A 24,484-nucleotide genomic window follows, 5' to 3' on the forward strand; every position below is an offset into this window, starting at 1 on the left:
TAATGAGTACTTTGTACCAGTGTTTCACTAAGGAAGATAATGCTGATAAAATATTGGTAGAAGGGAAAATGGTAGCAGTAATGGATAGGGTGTACATAGATAGTCAGAATGCACTGGAAAGGCTGGCTATGCTTAGAGTGGATACATTACCTGGTCTGGATGGCTTGCATCTCAGGTTGCTAAAGGAAATGGGGAGGTGGGGAAGGGGGTGGTCGGGGTGGGGGATGGGGGACTGGAGATAGCTTAACAGCTTGCCATAATCATTCAATCTTCTCTAGGTTTGTACTTCATGAGAAGAGAGTGCCAGGAAGTATAAATTGTTGCTCTCTTTACATTTGGTATTCTTGCAAATGTCCTGTTGAGTGCAAGAGAAAAAGATTCAACATGTCCCTTTTTCAGAGATACTCAAGTTCTGTGCTTAAATTTATATCACAGTTAAAGTACTGTGGATGATGCATCATAGATAAAAGCAGAAAATGCTGGAAATACTTTGAGGAGGTGGGGGTGGGCAGGGTGGTCTGTCAACTTCTGCAGAGAAAGGAGCTGAGTTAAAGTTTCTATTCAGTGACATGCCATCAGAGCTGGGAGTGCTTTGAAATGTAATAGGTTTTAAGCCAGGCAGAGAAATGGGTGGAGGAGGAAAGGACATACAGGAAGGTTTGTGATAGGATGGAAGGCCGGGTTGATTAAATGACAAAATGGATGATCGTGAAAGGGAAAAGGGATGGTAGCGCTGGAAGTAAAGAAGCAAAATATGAGTGTCGATGAGTTTTAAATGGAACAATGTTGAATCACCGCTTACAGGCAAGGGAGAGAGACAGACAGAAACCCCCTAATTCAATCAATATGGTTTAATTTAGATAAGACTGAAGTGTGTTTCCATGCCCCTGTTTGTGTGTGATCAGTTTTTGCAAAGTCACTAGCTGCATACTTTCATGGGTTTGTAAGTCAGGAGCATTATTTTTTCACACACTTCCTGGAAAGGTTTATCACTGCTTCACACACACCATAGACACACAAGATACAGTAAAAGAAAAGAGTTTTGCTTCTGCAAAATAACAAAATCAAACAGAATAGTCAACAGTTCACATGGTTTTTAAAAGTCCAGTGAGAGGAGGAGCTTTTCCACTCTGGAGTTGAAATTCAGATAAGCCCAGATAACTGAAGACAGGATTTTGTGGAGTTTCTTTGGAGTAAGAGGGAAGCGTAGACAGCCTTAGTAATTCTTGTAGCTGGAGGACCAGCTCCCTTTTCTAAGTGAACTCGGAATCAATCAGAGCTAGTTTCAAGGAGGCTTTAAACTTAAAGACTGTGGCTCTATAAAAGTTAAAGCCTGGTTCCTGCAGTAATGTTTCTCTCTTGTTACTTCTGCTGCAAAGCAGACAGGACTTTATAATAAAAGCCTTTTTGAAATCAGAGTTTCAGTCATGTGACAACTGGCAATAGATACATGATGGAAAGCAATTGATAGTCTGTTCATATTAACAAAGTAACTTTCAACTTCCCAATGGTTAAAACCATCGACATACAATAGAGGGAGATAGAGGTTCTTAGCACATCACTTGTGCATAATCAACTTCGTTAGCTCTCTTTTGTTACCTGGTAGTCCTGGAGACAGAATATCTGAGGCCCTGTGGTCCTTGCTGTTTTGGGGTAGGTCTTGACAAAGGCAGCTGTGACATTCCACAACAATGTGGCCTAGGAATGTTCCTTATAATCCACCTTATAGAAGCTTGGACAACGTGCAATTCCAAATGTCAGGTGACTTGTGGTAGTCATCTTAAAGACCAACAGTGTCCCTTTAAAAGAGCGCATACAGGTTTTCTAAAATTTGTGATGTTCTCATGTCTGCACAGCTGACCAACAGCTGTCATCCAAAAAGGGATTGATCGACACTGAGCTCAACAACCCAACAAAATCTGCCCACATCAGGCTCCCACAAACATAGGTCTGAATTTAGTTTCCGTGATGGGCGTCCCAACCCTCCAACCACCCCCCGCCCCCCCCACCCCCCCCACCACCACCACCACCACCACCGCTACACTAGTTGGAGAACTGTTGGGAGCCCTGTTTACTTCCATGGAGGAAGCCTGTCACTATTTAAGTGCTATTAGGTCTTCCATGGCTTTTAAGACCCCAGAGCAGAAATCCGGCACTCAGGCCACCTCACCCAAAGAGCTGTTGGTCAATCAGAGGTCGCCAGTTTGACATTACAAGCAGCCCCACCAGAAGTGGTGCCTACGGCCAGCAATGCTTCCAGGATCAGGCTGGGGATCTCTGCTGGATCCCAGGACACAGAGGGTCACATGGCAGGGGCCAATGTATAAGGGGACAGGGCAGTAAAAGGCAAGAGAAAGGAGCAGCTTTCAGTGCCCCCTCCTTAATGCTAGGTCCCTTGATCGGGCACTGAGTGCCTGCCAGCAAGAGACAATTGAATTCCAGTGGCCTCAGGTATAAGTGATGTCAAGTGGCTCATTAACGGGCCTCATTGACATCCCACAGCTAATGCCCGGGGTTACCATAATGGGCTCTTTCCCCCACTTCAACTTAATTGGGGAAAGTTTTCCCAATGTTAGGAATCCAATGCCGATACTCTCACCTGATTCTCTGGGCCCGTGAATTTGAGTAACTGAACATTGAATAACAGCTTAATCCAGGGCTGACATCACTTTATTACACAGAATCAGCAGAGGTCAGAACTAAGAACTTAGTCTCATTCCCTCCTTGTAAGCCAGCGTCACTGGGTAATGAGTCAGGAGCAAGAAACTAGCTGATTTCCTCATATTAATATAGGGTCACCGGGAAATCATTGGAAACAGGAAACTGGCCAGTTTCCACACACTGACTGAGGGCCATGGAGATCCATTCTAGTTCCCCAACTGAAGCTTTGCTCCTCCTTGTCAGATAACGGATATAGGCAGTTTGAGTGAATGGGGAAAAAGGTAGATTATAATGCGGGGTTGTGTACTTTGGCACTAAGAATAGAAAACCAGTCTTTAAAAAATTGCTTTTTAATTGTTGGTGTTCAGAGAAACTTGGGTATACTTGTACAAGCATGCAGATACAGCAAGCAGTTAGGAAAACCAATGGCATGCTATCCTTTATTTCAAAGGGATTGGCATTCAGAATCTTGCAGCATTGAAGGAGGCCATTCAGTCCATTATGCCTGTATCAGCTCTTTGAAAAAGTTATGCGATTAGTTCCACTCTTACCTTCGAGGCCTTCAAGTGTTTCCTGTCTTAGCTGCATCCTTCTATCCCTGATATCATCGCAGTAAATCTACACTACACATTTGTTATGGGGACCAGGATGCTTCCTATTTGAGGACCTTCAAATCTGTGTGCACACTGCGGTCAGAATTTTCCAGCCCATCACACCGGTGGGATCTTCTGCCGATGTGAGCCGAAATTTCAATTGCTTCCGGCCCCCCCACGAGGGAACCCCCTCCTGGGGAGGGGGAGGGGGGCCCCTGGAAGATTCCCGCCTGTGCCTTATACGGGTTTGAAAACACTCGCATGGTTTTGTACTCAATGCTTTTTGAAAGCTCTAGCACCTGTAATCCTGATTTTAAAGATATTGTGTCCCAGAGATCTCTTCCCACAAATTACTTTTGGCTTTCCTGCTTACAATAACTTTACCAATATATTGCCTTTGTGCATAAGGCATTGCTTCATTACTGTGTACATGAATATGTGCACTAGTGCAGATATTTTTTGTAACCATTTCTTTTTACAGGGTTATTAATTAGCATTTGCGTCTGAATATCAGCAGTCCTGCAGCCTGCAATAAACAACATAGGAATAAGATCAAGAGGAAATTATTTTATACCTTATGAATTTGTGATCCATTTCAGAAGAGGAAAAATGTGAAAACCTGGGAATACGAATTTGCTCACACATGTAAAACCCTGCTCACTGGCGCATATCATTGTAGCAATTTTCTGTTAGCACGGTGCAAAAAGCTAAACTTATCAATGCTGATCCTTTGCATTGAAGCAATGATATATCTAGTCCATTAATTGCCCAGGCTATACACATGGAACCAATGCAGTTCAGAATTTGAGAAGATTATTTGACAAATTGCTCCTTTAACAAAGATGTGACTAAATGTTGATGCAGTACAGCATAGGATAGGACAAGGAAGTCTTGCTACAATTGCAAAGGTCTTTGATGAGACACCTGGAGTACTGTACCCGGTTTTTGTCCCCGTAAAAGAAAGGATATGCTTGCTTCAAGTGAGGTCCAGCAAAGGATAACTAGATTGGTTCCTGGGAAGGGAAGGTTGTCCTATGATAGGTTGAGTAAATTTGGTCCATACACTCTGGACTTCAGAAGGAGGAGAGGTGAATTAATTGAGTCGTACAAAACTCTGAAGTGGCTTGGCAGGGTAAACACTGAAAAAGGTGTCTCCCCTGCCTGGGGACTCGAGAACACAGGAGCACAATCTCAAGATAAGTTTATTGAGGACTGAGATAAAGAGATTTTATTTTCACTCAGTGGGTAGTGTATTATGGAATTGTCTAACCTAGAGGGTTGTGGAAGCTGTATCATTGAGTATATTTAAGACTGAGATAGACGGATGTTTGGCCTGTCAATGAATGAAGGGATTTTGGGAGTAGCAGGAAAGTGAAGACAAGGAAGAAGATTAGTCATCATTGTGTTAAATGTCAGGGCAGGTTCAAGGCTGCATGTGGACTACTCCAGCTCTTATTTCTCATCCTTTTGTGGTACAGTGACATGGTCCCTCTACTACTACTACAACAACAACCAGAACAATTTATTTTTATATAGCACACTTAATGTAATAAAACATCCCAAGGCGCTTCACAGGAACATTATAAAGCAAACTATGGCACATACCCATGTTTGGAGATATTGGCCCAGGTTCTTGTGGAAATGGAATGACTCGAGAGCCAGTTAAAAATGATGTGACCCAATTCTGGGATTCCTGGCACTCTCAATTTTCACAGTGCAGGATAATGTTGCTGGGGTAGCAGAAGTAGGCATCTCCTAGCCCTCACAATTTTCATGGAGTCAGGCCAGGGTCTCCTTGACTCGTGCTTCATGGCCCCTCAGGAGAGTTGCAAACCATAGTCTGGATTCGGGAATCTTTTTAAAAGAAAGTTCAAAAGGTCTCACCCGTGCCCCATGCCCCTCATGTCAACTTAATGCCAACTCATGCCCCTCCCATGTCCTCTCATGCCAACTCAGTGCCAAGCCATGCCCCCAAACATCCCCATAGCCCCTCAGACTGCCCATGCCAACTCATGCCCCTCTCATGCCTGTCAACTCAAGGTGCACTATGCCCATAACAATAGCAAGTGTGGAATTGTTGAAAGAGAGATAAAAACACCAATTCACACATATTCCTCTGAAAACAAAGACGCTGTTCCTCCAGCCCTATAAAAGTATCAATGAAACAGACTAGTAAAGGTATAGAGGCTTCAAACACTTAACAGCTCTTGATCTCATCCCAGTAAACATTGAGACATTTGACAAAATAAATCACAGAAAGAATAACGTATCATAAGTACTTAAAAATGTCAATTAAGCCAACCCAACTATTCACTTTAGTTGTCAAAACAGAATTCCCCCATCGAGCTAACGCTTTTTATTGGTTTGGGCTCACAATCAAGCCTCATTATTAATGCTTAGATGCAGGCTACCAGTTATTGGTCAAGCTCCTCCTTCCATTTCCTCCCTTGATTGTTTACTATTTTTATTGGGATACTTTTAGTGTCTTCTGCTGTGAAGACTGATACACAAATACTTTTGTTCAATGCCTCTTCCATTTCCTTCTTTCCCATTAGTAATTCCCAGTCTCAACGGACCAATGCTCACTTTAGCTACTCTGTTACTTTTTATCTATGTATAGAACATTACCATGGGAGTTACCATTGATCAGAAACTAAATTGGACTAGCCATATAAATACTGTGACTACCAGAGCAGGTAGGAGGCTAGGAATCCTGTGATAAGTAACTCCTCTCCTGACTCCCCAAAGCCTGTCTACCATCGACAAAGCACAAGTCACGAGTCTGATGGAATACTCTCCACTTGCCTGGTTGAGCGCAGTTCCTACAATGCTCAAGAAGCTTGACACTATCCAGGACAAAGCAGCAAGCTTGATTGGCACCACATCCACAAACATTCTCTCCCTCCACCACCGAAGAACAGTGGTACCATATATAACATACATTGCAGGAACTCACCAAGGCTCCTTAGGCAGCAGCTTTCAAACCCATGACTACTATTATCTGGAAGGCCAAGGGCAACAGATAGATGGGAACACCACCACCTGGAAGTTCCACTCCAAGTCACTCACCATCCCGACTTGGGAATATATCGCCGTTCCTTCACTGTCGCTGGGTCCAAACCCGGAACTCCCTCCCTAACAGCACTGTGGGTGTACCTACACCACAGGGACTGCAGCGGTTCAAGAAAGCAGCTCACCAACGCCTTCTCAAGGGCAATTAGGGATGGGCAATAAAGGTTGGGCTAGCCAGCGAAGCCCACACCCTCTAAATGAATATAAAAACAAAAAATGAAGCTCTTACTGTCAGCTTTTATCTTTCTTGTTTTCAAATTTCACCATCTGTATTTTTTTTTAGTCATCCTTTGCTGGTTTCTTACATTGTCCTAATCTTATGGTCTACCAATAATCTTCACAGCATTGTACACCTTTTCTTTCAATTTGATTCCATCCTTAACTTGCTTAGATAGCCACCCTGGTTCATCTTCCTCATTGAGCCTTTCTTTTTCAGTGGGATATATCTTTGTTGAGAGTTATGAAATATCTCCTTAAACATCTGTCACAGCTTTTTTATCATCTTACCTTTAAATCTATTTTTTCTGTCCACTGTAGCCAACGTTGTCTTCATACATTTGCATTTGCCTTTATTTAAGTTTACGACACTAGTATCAGGCCCACGTTTCTTACAGTCAAACTGAATGTAAAATTCTATTGCGGTGTGATCAGTCTTGCCTAGAAGACCCTTTAATATGAAATAATTAATCAATCCTGTCTCAATACACATTGATGGGTCTAAAATAGCTTTTTTCTCTTGTTCTAACAAACGGTCCCAAAAACATTCTATGATTTCAACCTCAAGGTTACCTTTGCCAATTTAATTCATTCAATCTATATGGAAATTAAATTTGCCCATGAATAGTGCAGTACCCTTCTTACAAGCCCCCATTTCTTCTTGAATACTCAGCTCTCAGACTTGGGGTAGGATTTTTCAGATGATGGTGTTTCCCACCTTACCCCCAAAGTGCAGACTACTAGACTGCTGAAGCCCTGAAAGTCCCTTTGATCAGCCAAGTTCAGAGAAGCCTGAGCCTTCAGGCAACAAGTTGAGACTCTTATAATTTCAGTCTAACCTCCCAATGCAACACTCAGATGCTAGCTGGCTTCTGTTGGGTTGCACTGGAAGTTGAGACATCAGGCACCAAACTGCGTATCATGGTTTGGTCTGCAAGTGTCATCATAGAGTTACCTAACACTTCCACACTGGAAAGAATGGGCCCAAGCTCTGTGTGAAAGCACGTGCCAAGATCGAGCAGGACTCCTGCATCATCCTTGTCTGTAGTTGTCGGTTTTAATCCTGTCTCCTTTTTTAAACTGACTGTAACATTTGCAAAGCTCAATTCCTCTGAAACCACTCCCATATGCAAGGAGAATTGAAGGATTCTGCCCAGTGCTTTGGAATCTTCCACCTTTTCTTTCTTCAACAATGCTTAAGCATCCCATCCAGACTGGGTAAATGTTCTAGTTCATTATGCTGTAAAAAGTGTTGGATTGAAAGGGGTTAATTGAGCCTGTTGTTCAGTGTCTGTACTTAACGTCAATCTCCGTAGATCCTAATTGTGTCACTTCTATTAATAAGGGATTCCTTTCAATGTGTTATCCCACAGTGTCACCTCCAGCACTAACAGGGATCAATGGCTGCAGAGAGAGGGAGAGGAGAGATCAGAATCTGAGAACAATCGATTGGAATGTTACAACAAAGGATCAGAATCTGAGAACAATCGATTGGAATGTTACCACAAAGGATCAGAATCTGAGAACAATCGATTGGAATGTTACCACAAAGGATCAGAATCTGAGAACAATCGATTGGAATGTTACAACAAAGGATCAGAATCTGAGAACAATCGATTGGAATGTTACCACAAAGGATCAGAATCTGAGAACAATCGATTGGAATGTTACAACAAAGGGCAGGAGCTTTGCCTGGGAGATTGACTTTCTTTCTGAAAATTATTATTGGTTATCTTCACAACGTTGAATCTATTACAGGCTTCTAATTATTCAATACTTTTACTATCCCATTCTTGCTATTGTTGGTGTCCCTGGTAAGTCCCTCTATCCAGCTATTAGTTCAATGAACCATGTTTAGCTGAAATACTGTTTTTGTCATTTACTCTCCCCTACTTGATGCTGCCATTGCTCCTGGAAAGTCTCCTTATTCAGCTATTAACTCTAAAAACCGTTGCCAATCTATATTACTGTTCTTGTAACGTTCTCAAATTTGTTGTTGTTGATGTCCCTGGTAAGTCCATATCTTCTGTATTTGATCAGTAAGCTCATTTCAATGCATTGCAGCTCTTGTAATTTAGTTATTGGGAAGAACAAAGTCATTGGGTAGAATTGTCCCAGATTTGCGCTGTGTGGTAGTGGGCAGGTAAATCGGTATTTTACCCACCGGCCACAATGGCGGGTTTTCACACCGTATTGTCCCAAACCCACATTATTTATGCATTCCCGGGAAACACATCGTTTCCATGGCGGGTGTGTTCTCACTCACCCGCCCACCATCACCTTGCCACTTCATCATGCCTGGCGCAATATTTGAGGTCCAGCTGCATGCACACACCTCAGTGCTTCCAGCCCATGATTACTGTAGGGGAGATGTCCACAAAAGGTAAGACTGCAGTCCCCTGGTTTAGCGACATGTCCCTCGAGTGCCGTTTGGATGGCATGGAGCCTCACTGAGATACCCCCTACCCCATCTCTGGCCGCAGGATGGGCAGCAATGTGACCATCCAGCTTGGGAGGAGGTGGCAGTGGTGGTCAGTACCACACCCTTCAAAAGAGGACAGCCACCCAGTGCCGCTAGAGGATGAACGACCCCCTCTGTTCTGCCAGGGTAAGTCATCCTTTCCATCACTCTCAACTCACACATTCACAAACCCATCACACATCCACAGGGCCCTCACTCACTCCTGGTTCAAGGCACATCACCATTCACTCTCTCACACACACCGTCATTGTCCTCATCCCATTCTTCTGACCACTCACCACCCACACATGCCAGGCATACTCTCATCTGGCCTGGCAGGCATCCTGCTTACACTCTCTCCATCTCTAATCATTCAGGACAAGCTGACACAGGGAGAGATCACAGACTAGTGGAGGAATGCCCGAAATCAAGGTCCTCACAGACTTTGAAAACAGAGCCATCCAGCTGGCCTGCGAGGATCTGGACCGATCCTGTGCTGACGGTCAGGTTGGCGATGATGTACCAAGTGAGGATCCAGCAGTGCAACATCCATCAGACAACCATGCCGTGAGTGATGTGTCCTGTTTCACAGGCCACTGCCATGCACTAATTATCTCTCTTTGCTTCCACAGGCATATCTGGGAAACAGCCGATGGAGTCCATGACCCAGGACCTCCAGTGAAGCCCCAAAGAAACCTCTGAAGAGGAATCTGGAGGCACCCTCGCTGATGTCCCATTACAACGCACACCCACAGCCTCCACCAGCACAGAGTCACACAGCTCGGTGGGATCTAGCTTTAGAATAGCCCCAGGATCACAATCTGATGAGCACATCGCATGCCTAATTCACAGCCAAGACTTCCTAGGTTCCCAGCACTCAGAGGATTGCTGGAGGCCAAAGTTTTGCTGAGTCCGAGTCAAATGACGAGCCCCTGGACTCGGTGATGTCGCAGTTGCTGGACCTGCAAAGGAAAACTCTGGAACATCAGGAAGGGATGTCCGCTGCACTCCTCAGATTGCAAGGCACGATGGAGGAGTCCGTCTACCTTCACTCTGAAGTGATAATGCCGGCATGCCAATGCACCAAGGACAAGATGGGAGGGTGGCAGCCACCTTGGAGACCTTGGTCCAGGACATCGGTCCTGCACTGCTGCACAGGCTGAAATCCATCGCTGATGCCATAGTTGGCCTCCAACAGTGTGTACGCAAGAGGGGTGCCGGGCAGCTTGATCCCACTCCAGCTACCTCTGCTCCTCAAGGAATCAGCCAGGGGCCTTGGACAGCCATAGGGAGGAAGATCAGCAGCTGCACACTGCAGGCCCATCCATCCAGGTGACTCTAAGAGTGTCCGGACAATCCGACTCCCCTCTTCCTGTGGCCTCAGCAGCTCCAGCTCCACAGGCCGAGGAGGGTGCCACTGCCACACAGCAGCACCCCGAAAGCAGGCTGGGTCTCTCCAAGTCTCAACCCTCCAGAGGATGCCCGCCGAAGTCAGCAGGCTGCCTCCACCTCCACTGTGGATGTCCCGTGAGCACCAAGATGTAGCGGCAGTGTTAGGAAAGTTAAGAAGAATTAGTTGCACAGCCTGGGCATGGGTGTTAATCATCTGTACATAATGTTCACTGTTGTCAATAAACTCCCAAGAATCTCTCCCTGCCTATGGCTCCTTGTTCTGATGAGCAGTGTTTTCAGATGTGAAGCCTTTCTGCTCAAGATAAAGGCAGGTGTCTCAGTCCAGGGCCTCTTCCCTGTGCTTTGTGCAGCCTTCAGACCAACTTAATGGTCTGGCCCCATTCCCCCTGGACACATTACTGACACCTACACATCAGAGGTGCTGGTCATTGCTGCCGGGTTGTAGTGGGCAGGTGCCACAGAGTTCTCGCATTCTCTCTGTGTGCTCTCAGCACTTGAATGTGGGGCTGACCCCCCCATCCCTTCAACATCTGTGAATAGTGATGCTGTGCTCCTGAGGGGCTCAGGTACTGAAGGCAGAAAAAAAAGTTTGTCAGCTCTGGCCCCAGGGTCAGTGATAGAAACGCAGTGAGGCAGGTCTGTTCTCCATCCAATGTCTGTGATGCCCTCACTGTGAAGCTGCTCTGTTTCCCCCTTACAGTGTCCTGATATTTGCGGAGCGGGTCACATTTTAATGGAGGAGTGGGCGCTCAGTCACCATATCTCCAGATTCCCAGGGGGAGTGCCTAAATGGCGCTGGGAATTAGTGCTCTACTCCCTGCCCTGACATATTACATTGGCCATTTTCTTTCATTTATTCTTTCATGGGATGTGAGCATCGCTGGCAAGGCCAGCATTTGTTGCCCATGCCTAATTGCCCTAGAGCTGAGTGGCTTGCGAGGCCATTTGAGAGGGTAGTTAAAAGTTAACTATATTGCTGTGGGACTGGAATCACAGGTAGGCCAGACTGAGTAAAGGTGGCAGATTTCCTTCCCTACAGGGCATTAGTGAACTAGGTGGGTTCTTATAATAATCGATGGTGGTTGCCATGGCCACCATTGTGAGACTAGCTTCATAAACCAGATTTATTGAATTTAATTATCACAGCGATACAGTACCAGTTCAAATGTCCACACATCAATCCACAGTGAAAACCCAACCCCCACCTCCCCCCCCACCCTCCACCCCAAGCACCATTTAAACCCTCTACACCCAAACCAAGAGTGTTGATTACTTTAACTCCATAATCTACAGTCCAGACACACAGCAAGAGTTTAAATTCACTTCAAATTACAGTCAAGACCCACTGCACTGCTGCACTCTCCACACATCAACCTACAGACTGAAACATGGTAAAGCTGTCCCCATATCAAGCTATGTTCCAGCTCCAGAGTTAAACTCTCCCATCAGCAACTTATTTTCCAGACTACAGCACTGGTTAAACAGTTCACGGAGCAACCTGGCTGTGGTATATATAAATTATTTAGTATTAAGAGCATAAGAAACAGGAGCAGGAGTAAGCCATATGGCGCATTGAGCCTGTTCCACCGTTCAGTTTGATCATGGCTGATCTTTGGCTTCATTTCCCTATCCATTCCCTATATCCATTCATTCCCTAAAGGATCAAAACTCTATCTCAGCATTAAGTATATTCAATAATGGAGCATCCATAACCCTCTGCAGTAGAGATTTACGAAGATTCCCAACCATCTAAAACAAGTAATTTCTCTTCATTTCAGTCTAAAATGCTTGAACCCTGGCGGAGGGTTCCTGGCTTGCCCAGTCAGCACCTGGCCCTGCCTCCCTCTGAGCCTCTGCTATGTAGCCTGGGCATCTACACAAACTGAGTCTAATAGACCCATGCCCACCTGCTGGGCGCTGATCCCTGAAAAAGGAGCCTGCCTGTTACCCCCTCCTTGACGCAGACACTGATATCACATAAACAGGCCAGAAAGCACGGTTGACTCCCATCCTTGCCTTGAAGCCACACCGCCCCCCCCCGACCCACCCACCAGCTAAGCCACACCGCCTTCCCCACCCCCGCCGGCTAAGCCACACCCCCTCCCTGCCCCCACTGACCATTAAGCGAACACTGCTATCTTATCGACAGGATCATGGCCAATATCTACAGGTCGCCTTCTTCCCATTCCTGCAGTTGCCCAGCACCCCACCCTATGCCTTCCCAGAGGGGCAGCAAGACCTCGTCTTAGGGCCTGCACCTTTGTCTAGACGAGAATACAAAGGTGTACAGTCGCTTGGCGCCGCTGGCTAAATTTGAAACCTGCAGTAAAATTGCGACGAACCCCAAAGAAATTCATGTGAAGTGTCCACCCAGTGCCCACGGCAGCTGCGCTGCACCACAGCGGTAACACCGCCTCAGACCGCTCTCGCCATTGATAAAAATCCAGAACCAATATTATGAAGTCGGTGTCCGGCCAGCTTGCCCCACCCCGATTTCCCTTTTCCACCCCTCCCAACTCGCCCCTTCAGGCAGTAAAATAACCATTCAGCCCAGGAAGAGAAGAGATCAGCTGACTGCCTAAAGAGAAGATTGTTAACTGGAACCGTTTCTCAGTGAAAGCCATTGGCCACGGCCTCCTCTTTGTTTAGCGGATTTGTGAGGTTCCAGCTGGAATGGAAATACCAGGTGAAATATTCATGTTTAAAATTTGGAATAAATGGGATTCTGTGATGTCATACTGTCCTGGGGTGATGATGTCATGAAGAAAAATATCAGATACTTGCTCAATTAATAGTTAAACATCAGAGATGGCTGGCTTCTTGCTAGACCAGGGTAATAAGGGGCATGGGTGGAATTTTGCAGCCCGGTTGGTGTTGGGTGTCATTTCAGGTTGGGGAGTGGAGGGGGGGCAACATGACGAGAAAGCCAAAAATTTGTTTTATACGGAATCCAGTTTGCAATCGCCCACTCCGGCAGCCAATGGGGAGCTGCTTTTCCCCATCACTACATTTCTGAAACCCAATTTGAATAGTTCAGCATCTCATTATAAGCCCCGCTTGCCAGAATCATTCCCCCCACCACCCCAAATTTACCATGTGTGTCGGTGTGACTTCAGAACGGTGTGATTCATGGCTGCCTTTAAAAGGTGTGCACCTGGTGAGCTGAACGCGAGGGGAACTCAGGTGAGTGCACATTACCATTGCTTGTGAGTGCTTACAACCATCAACCATAGGACATCAAGGAAGATGTGTCATACATGTGGCGGGGAGGGAGGTTGGTGGGGATGGAATATGCACAGATTGGAGGAAATACACAAGCACATGCTGGGGGTTGTGTGAGGGAAGCAGACACACACTTGGAAAAGCTTGTCAAAAAACAAGTGGGCATTCTTCCCCAGCTTAGACCGTTCAGTAGCAGCTCCATTGACATGCTTGGAGTTGGGCCTCCAAAGCATCTCTGCCCACTCAAGCAATGCAGAGGCATGGAAGTGCCACCAAATGCTCCAGAACTCTACACCCCTCTGGTGCCGACTGCAAATTAAATGTACATTTTAGGGGACAGCAGAACAATTGGTTGACTGATGGAGGTGCTCACAGCCCCTTGCAATGTCTTTAAGGTTTGGACCCGTCTCCCCCATGGTTCAAGGTAACAGTGCAGCCTTGCAGTGTACCTGAGCTGAGAGCACAGCATGCAGTCTAATGGGCACAGCTGCTGCCAACTGGTCAGGTGGAGTGAGGTGGAGGTGGGTGAGGTTTCAGACAGCCAATGAGTGCACTACACACTGGCCATCCAAGTGGTGGCCAGCACTTTCCTGCATGCGTGAAGACGTAACCAATGGAGCTTTAGTGCACCCATGCAACCCATGTGTTTTTGATCCTGCAGGAGGAGAACTTCAGGATCATGGAGCTTGGTGATTTAGCAGTATGCCTCATGGCTTAAAGACCAGAGAGGAAGGAAAGAGGGGCAGAGGCGCCTGGCTGGGCAAAGGGAGGAGAACCTCCCTCAATGTAAAGGGGTGCCAGGTCCTGCTGTGCATGCAGAAGATCCAGAGAGAGCTGTTGCTCAGAGGTGCCTCACTAAACCCAGGGTCTACGACAGCACCAATCATTCTTGCAGATGACTGAACCAGTGCTGCCAAAGGCTGCACACTTCCAGGGAACTAGTTGGTCACATCTGCCACTTGCTGGAGGATTTGGTGCCTAGGGGGCAGGGAGGGCATCCACTGCCAGGTGGCTGTGAAAGTGAATGGTGCTCAATTTTTGCACCAGTGGCTCCTTTCAGGGCTCGACAGGTGAGCTGTGCAGGATCGCTTGAGCCTCCATGCACAAGTGTATGCAGAAGGTCACAGACACCATCTTTGTGAAGGCACAGAGCTTTGTGCATTTTGCCCAGGGTTAGAAAAGCCAGGAAGCAAGAGTGCTGGGATTTGTGCAGACCTCAGGTTTCCCCCACAGGTGCATGGTGCCATCGACTGCACTCACGTGACACTCAGAACTCCATCGCAACAGGCAGTCAACTATGTAAGCTGTAAGGGCTTTCATTTGCTCAACGTGCAACTGGTGTGCGACCACCACAAACACATCCTGCAGCTCCACACAATTCCCAGGGACCGTCCACAACTCCTTCACCCTCAAGCAGGTCTCAGATCCCTGACATTTTCCAGGGTCCACAGAGGCTGCAGGGTTGGCTCCTTGGGGACAAGGGCTACCCAGAGTCTGTGGCTGATGACATCCATGCGGTGGCCTCAGATTGCAGCAGTGATGATATAATGAGCCTCATGTCACGACCTGGGACTTGTGGAGCAAACGATAGGCACATTCAAAATGAAGTTCCAGTGCCTCATCAGATCTGGTGGAGCACCGTAATGCCATCTCCAGAGGGTGTGTCACACATAGTCCTTGAAAAAGTGAGAATGCCACCAATGAAGCCGTTGTGCTGGCTGGACAAGGTGCACTCAGGAGGCCCTCAGCCACACCATTCATGGAGGATGATGACAAGATGCATTAAGGACAGTCCTGACATCCTCACCTTGCATCTGTGAATGTTTGACTCCTATGTGGCTGATGGCAGCGCACATACACTCAGTACTCAGTCTCGTTTCATGGAGACGCAGTGGAGGCCACAATAGTCACAAGATTCCAGGAGGATGATAGTGAAATGCAGTAAGTACACTCCATAGATCTTCACACAGCCTGTGAATGTGATTCCTGTGTGGCTGAGGGCAGCACACTTGCACTCCGTGATCAAGGCCATATCATAGAGACGCAGCCATTAAATTTTAAAATAATGGATTCTTTGGCAGCCTTCAGCATTTGTCCCCTTCAGGAGCACAGTGTCACTGGTCACAGATTCTGACAATAGTGGGCTACCCCCACCTCAAAGTTGCTGAGAGCATAGGGAGAATGATGGAACTCTGACATCTGACCCACTACATTCTGGCAGCAATGACAAGCACCATTGGAGGTGCAGGCATCAGTAATGTGTCCAGAGAGTGTGAAGAGGCCCTGGACTGGGACATCTGCCTTTATCTTGTGCAGGAAAAAAAGTTTCACATCTGAGTGACATGAACACTGCTCATTGTAACAAGCAGCCATGGGCAGAGACATTCTTGGGCACTTACAATAATGAACATCAAGTACACACCATTAACATCTGTGCAATTACATCTTACCATTGTAGAAGGGGGCTGGGAGGGATGAGAATCTTCCCGTGAACCTGCTCTTGGACGTGGCCAAGTTGACTATTAACAGGCCCAGGAAGCAAGCGATCGAGGAGGTAATCTGACCTGACTGCCCCTCTTCTGTGGCTATGTTCACGGCCGGGTGTCCCTGGAGAGGGAGCATGCGGCCTCTGTTGGCACCGTCAAAGCCTTCTGTGCTCAGAGGGCACTGCAGGGACTAGGGTGCTTTATGGACCCCTTTAGATTTTGTCTTTTGTTCCTGCAGTTTCCCTTTAAGGGGCTGCCTTTTGCTTTGTCCCATGATTTGTTAATTTAGTTTTTGTTTTGTAACAGAGTTAGATCTTAACTTTCCTAACTATGTCTTGGTGCTCCCCTGACATCCACAGCGGAGATGGAAGCAGCTGCTATGTCCCATGATGATCTTGACGGGCATCTGCTGGAGGGTTAAGGCCTGGAGTGCCCTGGTTGCTTTTGGGATCTTGCTGTGTGGCAGTGGCACCCTCCTCAACCCGTGGAGCTGTTCGCGTCACAAAAGAGGAGATTTGGATGGGCTGGGTACTCAGTCACCTCGGTGGATGGGCACCTGCTCATCCTCCTCCCTACGGAGGCCTGAGGGTCCTGGCTGACTCCTTGAGATAGAGTTGCCTTGCACCCCTCTGATGTTGACACTATTGGAGGCCAACCCTGGTATCAGCAATGGATTTCAGCCCGCTCAGTGAGCAAGCTATATCCTGGACCAGCCTACCAGTGTTAATCTTGGTTGCTTAGTATGTCAGTGCTATCATCTCAGATATAAGGCTGATGGACTCCTCCATTGTGCCTTGCAATCAGAGGAGAGCAGTGGACATCCCTTCGATTTTCCTTACCTTGCTTTTGCAACTCCAGCAACTGAGGTATGACCGAGTTCAGAAGCTCCTTATCTGACTAGAACTCAGATTTATGCTCTCCAGCCATCTTCCAAATACCAGAAAGCTGGGAAGTCTACCTGCTGTGGATCTGACAGTGTGATGTGTTCAGATTGTGACCCGAGGCTACTCTAGAATTGGGTCCCACCGAGGTGTCTCTGGGTTGGAGAAGGGAGTGAGTGTGGTGACAGGTCTTCAATGAGGGCGTCAGATTCTACTTTCGAGGTATCTTCAGGTCTTGAGTCGAGGACCCCTCCTCAGCTTCATCCCAGGTGTGCCTGCGAAAGCCAGGAGCGATGATTAGTGTTTTGATGTGGCAGATTGTGTGCAAGGCAGACCAAACCCATGAGGCGAAACTAGGTCATGCTTTCACGACAGTTTTGCTATTTGTATTTATCATGAGATGTGCACACTGAATTCAGAAGCAATGAGTCCTCCCAAGACCTTCACAGATTAAAACTAAATTAATATATTTATTAAAAGATTTTAAGCATATACATGAGACTACATTACCTGCTATAACAAATCCTTAAATTCTTAATTAACCTGACCCACAGTTACACCCCCTTTATGTTCCAAAGGGTCAGATCATCAGTAGCTTGAATAGTTTTGTTGCGTTCATCTGAAGAACCTTGACACAACTCATTACTCTAAAATCACATGTTACAAATAGTGCCTGCAGAAGTAGTGTTAATACTAGCAGCTAAAACCCAGCTGTTGAAACAAAGAACTTAGGAGTGGACATTGTGACAGGCCCAGCTGATGGCTGCAAAGGAGAAGGAGAGAGGTGGGTGAACTGAGGAGAGAGGATCAAAGGGTTAGGAAAAGTATAGGCATTTCTTGTGTGGAAAGAAAGATTTTCACAATGGTATCAGATTAGGACTTCATCTGTTTAATTCCAGTAGAGGGTAGGATTGTTTTAAATAAATTACTCCTCAACATTACCCATTTCAATAACTAGGAATATTTTTGTAAAAACAGTTAGTGGATTCTCTGAAGACCAGACTACAAAGCTATGCTCGATCCCAAGTCACCTTTTGTTTGACCTGTAGGTTCACTATTCCCCATCATAGTTTGAGTGTGTCAGTTATTACTGAGCAAAAATCAATTTTAAAGTATTTCTCCCCCCTCAAATATTAGTGAAAAAGACAAAAAACCAAAGGGGATCAAACTAAAAATCACTGTGGCCTCATCCTCACTGGTCAAAGCAAACCTCAAACATTCCAGTAAAGTATGCACCCTCTCCAGGGGGTGAACATCACCATGGAAGAGAATGAGGCAGCCTGAGTAAACACCCACACCAGCCAGGCTCAGGAGCAGGTCCACAAGGAGGTCCCAGACTTGCTCACTAACCCTCCCCCACACCCAAGACCTATTCACGTCCTCTCCCTCACACTGGGTGGACAACGATTAGGAGCCAGGGGTCAGAAGCAGCCAGAAAAATGGGCAGTAGCACCTGAACACACCCCCCCCCCCGCCAACGCCCCCCCAAAAAAATGTTTCTCACTATCTTCAGTAAAACCTTCATTCAGGAGGCCTAGTTCTGTACTTGGATAGACTAAACCCAGCCATTAGTTCCATGGAGATATTTAACTGACATGTTGAGGATGTAGACACAAATCAACACCCAGACAGAAGATCAAGAATCACTACTTTATTGATCATTTGGTCACCGGTTGACCTGAGTTTGCTTCTGCTTCCTGTACAGGAACAAGGCCAGCAATGAAGCAGAGATCAGAGAGACAGCTGTCACAGTCAGGGCCACGATCAGGACCACCTCAGACTCCACACCTACAAAGCAATGAGAAACCAATGGTTAATGAAGGAAACACTGAGGGGACAATGGAAGCCAGCAGTCGGCCAACCCACCACCTGGAGACCTCTCCTGCATCCTTCGCTCAGCCTCATTCAGGGACTCTGTTGCCAGCTTGGTCACATCAGTATCCAGAATGAGCAGGGGTCCAAGTGAGGCCTCACCCTCCCACTTCAATCCAGCTTCAGTCTCTGCTACATCAAACATTCCAGTTAGAGAGGGGAAAGGCGGACCTCCAACATCTAGAGGATCAATGTCCTACCAGCTTCAGGTACAAGATCTCTTCTTCCTCTGGAACCAAACCACAACTCCCTTGTGCCACCACCCACATGGCAACAGGCACAAATGTCAATCCTTGATTCCTCCAATGGGGTCCAGCTAAACAAGAGAAACAGCCCATCAACCAAGTTATGCATCACATCACCACACAACACATCCATGAGGGAGATAGGGGGAACTTACACATTCTGCACCTTCTGGAAAGTACAAGCTTTGGTCCTGGAATCCCTCTGATCCACTGGAGCAACTTTCAGGTGACAGGTGATGAAATCTGAGGGACACATTCAACACAAGTCATGATTCAGTGACTCCCTCCCAACATGGAGACCCCAATGATCAGCTTCCTCTTACCAAGGAACGGCCATCTGCAAAAAAACGGAACGCATCCAGGTCAAACCAGAGCTTGTACAGCTCCTGCTCGTCTCTTGGCAACACAAAGGTTGAAAAGGAGTCCTCAGCTTTGCTGTCCAGGAGGCAACTGAAGAAAGATTAAAAAGGGACAGGAAGTGAATCAAGTGAAGCCATTGAGATGAGACCAGCTGGAGAAAGCAGAGACCTCCTTACCCATTGTGGTCAATGATGCTGTATCTCAGGGTGGAGTCCTTGTCTGGACTCAATGTAGCTACACAGCAGACAATGTAGAGCTTCAGGGGCATGTGGTTGGTCATTGAAACAGAGGCCTCAATGTGAATGAGCTCACCCAGGTAGTAGACAGTCGAAGTATGCTCTGTAAGTCAGTCACCTGAAGTACAAGAGAACAAGGGTTAGAGACAGTGGCTGTAACTCCCAGTGAGTGACTACAGGAAATCACTCCCCATCCACCCATCACATACCATTCATTAGGCACAGAGAGAATGGCAGATATCCTTCTTCAGACTTGGTGGAGCTGAATGGGATCCAGTGGGCTTGATGGGGTCACTGCCCACATTGCCCTTCCTGGAAAGGCAGGCGTGTCATTTTAGGATAACTTCAGATACCACCAGCAGCTGTAGATCATATTGACAAAGCGAGTAAAGATTCTCACCTAAAATAACGACACTCAATGGGAACGACAGCTCCATTCGTTCTCACAATGACAGATCCATGATACTCTGGGGTGTGGTTCAGGTGGGTGGTGTAGATGAGGAAATCTCCAATCATCTGAAAGAATCACGTTAAGGAATGAAGATCTGATCTGAAATGAGAATGTTCTGCACAGGGGTTAACAATGAAGTCATCCCATCCCCTGGAAACAATTCTGAGGGGGATTGACAGGGTCAGTGTGAAGAGGCTGCTTCCCCCAGCTGGAGAGAGTTTACTATTGGGGTGGTCATCTCAGGTTAAGGGGGTCAGTCACTTAGGATTAATGTGACAGAAAATTACTTCATTCCACAGGTTATGAGTATATTTGAGACAGATGGATTAGTTTTACAGGATGAAGGGAGTCAAATAAAAAATCTTGAGGACAGGAACATGGAGCTTGTGTAGCATTTCAGCCACTATCTTAATGACTGGGGAACAGGCTCGATGGTCCATGTGACCTCAACTGGTTATTTGTAGCAATGCAAACTCAGCCCTTTATCCAAGGAGAAAGGAGCAGAAGGTCAGGATTGGTCAATGGGGAAGTGACTCAACAAAGAGACAGCTTCATTGAACAGTAAAAGGAGCCACAAGTGCACAGTAATATGGAGCATGGAAATAGAACAGTTTGAAGCCAGGGTCCCAATTATTCCAATGACAGGAAAAATGGGAAGTGTGGATTTCCTCTTTAGTCCAATACATTTCAATTCTTATTTGATTTTCTTCCATTTAAAAGACAGACCAATTGGATTAAACTGGACGGAAGCCTCCAGTTGGATTGATCTGAATGAGGGGAATGCAGCTGCAAGCATTCAAATCAGCAAAAGGAAAAGCTTCGAGGAGCCAAAGAGAAGGTTCAAGACCAATGGGGCTGATGAAACAAGTTTGAAGTGACTCAGAATCTAGTTAAAGCAAAGTACAATACAGAATAGAAAGCTAATTTGGGGTCTTATAAAGCAGGAGACAGCTATCTGCTCAATATCATTGGCATCTCACCCAGTGTTGGAATGAAGAGCGGAGAACAATCTACAGCCCAAGCTTAGAGCAAGAGCTGAGGATTCCCATTACCTGCAACCTGCTGCCGCACTCATGCAGTCCATTGTCAAAGAGGACAGTGTGGTTCTGAGAGTAGATCCTGGTTGGCCGACAACCTGCTGTCCCCAGGGTCAGGTCAGCAGCTTTGATCAGGTGCCTGGTTCCAAATAAATCCAGCTGGACCCTGAGCAGCAGCTTGTCCTCTTCACACTGCACCATCACAGTCTGCAGTGGAGACACACTTCCACCCTCAGACAGACGGAAATGGGAATCAAAGGGAGGCCAAGGAGGAGAGACTGTCTGAGGCACAGGGGTGGCTTTGACTCTGCTCCATGGAAACCTCTGGCCTAGAAACTGTTGCCAAGTATCAGAGCCACAAACAACTCCAACCAACACCAGCACTGGAAACAAAGCCCTCACTACAAAATCCCCCATGATACCAAACAACTGAACCATCCCTTCAGCCACCAAGCAGCACATTTTATATACACAAGCTGCACTCACCTGACACCAATCACATGGATTTATTACCAGGAGGACAAAGTTTATTTGGACCAATAGGAGTCACTCTGAGTTGCTCTGGTGTCAGCTGACTGAATTCAGCTTCACAAGTTCTCATGTTGAAGGCACCATTAATCCAATTATCTCACGTGGTTTTGTTCATTGATCCATGAGGATGAGTGGTGGGCACTGCCCACACTGACCCAGGGAGCCTGGCGTTCAGACTGATAAATGGTGCGATGGGAAATGGAGACACTCACACTGCTACAACAACAACAACAACAACTTGTAATTCTCTCCCAATTTTAACTTAGTGAAACAATGTACAGAGAGCTTTACTCTGTATCTAAACCTGTGTTGCACCTATCCTGGGATTGCTGCATAGCAACAGTGTAGAAGGAGCTTTACTCTTTATCTAACCCTGTGCTCTACCTATCCTGGGAGTGTTTGATGGGGACAGTGTAGAGGGAGCTTTATTCGGTATCTAACCCCGTGCTGTACCTGTCCTGGGAGTGTTTGATGGGGCCAGTGTAGAGGGAGCTTTACTCCGAAACTAACCCTGAGCTGCACCTGTCCTGGGAGTGTTTGATGGGGACAGTGTAGAGGGAGCTTTATTCTGTATCTAACCCCGTGCTGTACCTGTCCTGGGAATGTTTTATGTGGACACTGCAGAGGGAGTTTTACTCTGTATCTAACCCCGTGCTGTACCTGTCCTGGGAGTGTGTGATGGGGACAGTGTAGAGGGAGCTTTACTCTACATCTAACTCCGTGCTGTCCCTGTCCTGGGAGTGTTTGATGGGGACAGTGCAGAGGGAGTTTTACTCTGTATCTAACCCAGTGCTGTACCTGTCCTGGGAGTGTGTGATGGGGACAGTGTAGAGGGAGCTTTACTCTGTATCGAACCCAGTGCTGTACCTGTCCTGGGAGTGTTTGATGGGGACAGTGTAGAGGGAGCTTTACTCTGTATCTAACCCCGTGCTGTACCTGTCCTGGGAGTGTTTGATGGGGACACTGTAGAGGGAGATTTACTCTGTATCTAACTTGTGCTGTATGTGCCCTGCGATAGGTTCATGCTAACTCTCCAGCTCCAATCAGAACGTGTTCCAGTCTCCAGCACTGAGGTCATTCATCTCGATGAGAATAAAATTTACACCAGGGAAGTGAAGTAAACTCTCACTCCATGAGTGCCCCTGTTTTAGTGAATCCTCCAGCATATTTATCATCGATGGGGATTTGGGATTTGCCATTTATTTTCCAGGGCAGAATCGGACATGTCCAAGTGAGGTCCAGCACAGCTCGGGCGCAATCCCAGAGTTCCTTCTCTTTGGGTCAATTCTCTGCTGACAGTTTTCACCAATTCACCTGTGTCTCCGCGGTGTCACGCTCGAAAACCCTCACACGGACTCACGCGTGCATCTCCCGAGAATTTTCTATTGATTCACCCCACACACATCAAGTAAACAACTCAGTAACTTGTATTCCCCATATCCACCGTAAACACTGAAGAAACTTTCTGGGTTTGCACCCGGTGTTATCTCGTGAAGGATTCTGTTCTTCACATCTGGATACAGACACTTTGTAAAAGGTAATTAACTGGCTTTCTCTGACTGTCTCTATCAGTGATTAGTGAGACACTGTCCATAAAATGAGTGGGATCAGAGGGGTGATATATTTTAATTAATCATTAGAGATTCCTGATTTAGAATTTGACTCCACTGCACTATTGGAACTGACACTGTGAATGGTTCTGAATGTGAGGGTCTGACTATGGTCTGGAACTTTGAGTTCATGATATTGTCGATGAACTTTGACATCGGACGCGGCCTCGCTAATCCCATCATGTAGATCACAGATAAGGCATCACCGATCACTTCCTTGTATCACACTCCTCCACATCCCCATCCCCTCCAAGCTCCATCCCTCCTGTGTCCATTTCCTAATCCCAACTAACCTCCCTTTGGCTCTCTTTTCAACACAACATTTCTGCAGCTCCCAATCTGCCCAACTACACCATCACCTCCACCTTTGATGCCCCAGGACCCAAAAAAGCCATTCCTCTGTCTCCCCAGACCATCCCCCGGTACGGCCCTTATCTCTGCTCCCTTAAGCCCAAGTGATGCAGACGTGAACAGTCATGGTGAACGATTGTTTTAGCCAACACCAGAGCCAGCTTTACCACACTCACCCTGATTGTGTCCGGCTGTCCTATCACCATATCCGAAGCTGATCACTATGCCAGCATCAGGCTACAATGCTCAGATAACCCTTCAGCTCCTCTTCTCTACCACAAACCCTCTTCATAAACCCCTCTCCACACCACCTTCACCTCCAACAAGGGGAAAGAGCTCATGGGCTTCTTTATCACAGAGATTAAGTCCAACTGATCAGCCGACTCTGCCACTCACCTCCCCTCCCCCGGGTCAAACTTCCCCTGTGGCTCAGCCCCTCCCCCACCACCATATCCCTGAACCTGCTTCTTTCTCCACTTTCTCTACCTTCCCTCAGACCCACACTGACCACACCTTGTCCCTGACACCTCACCTTCCTTTAACACTATTCCCATTGAAATGATGACACCCCCCCTCCGCCCCCACTTTCACTTCCTGACGAATATTAAAACATTTCCTTTCCTCAGGTCCTTTCTCCCTCCCTTTCAAACCTGCCATCACTACGGACAGCTCACAAAAAAACCCTTGACCCATCTGCCCGAGTAATTAAGCTTCCCATCTCCAGCCTCCCTTTCCTCTCCAATGTCAGCATGTTCTCATCTCCCAAATCCCTGCCTGTCTTTTCTA

General features: G+C 46.8%; 1 pseudogene; it reads right to left on the reverse strand.

Annotated features, from left to right (window-relative positions):
• Positions 1-19,057: 19,057 nt before the first annotated feature.
• On the reverse strand, positions 19,058-20,234 carry LOC121271232 (annotated as a pseudogene).
• Between the last annotated feature and the right edge of the window lie 4,250 nt (positions 20,235-24,484).

The sequence above is a fragment of the Carcharodon carcharias genome, chromosome 30 (genome assembly GCF_017639515.1).
Source record: "Carcharodon carcharias isolate sCarCar2 chromosome 30, sCarCar2.pri, whole genome shotgun sequence".
NCBI lineage: Eukaryota > Metazoa > Chordata > Chondrichthyes > Lamniformes > Lamnidae > Carcharodon > Carcharodon carcharias.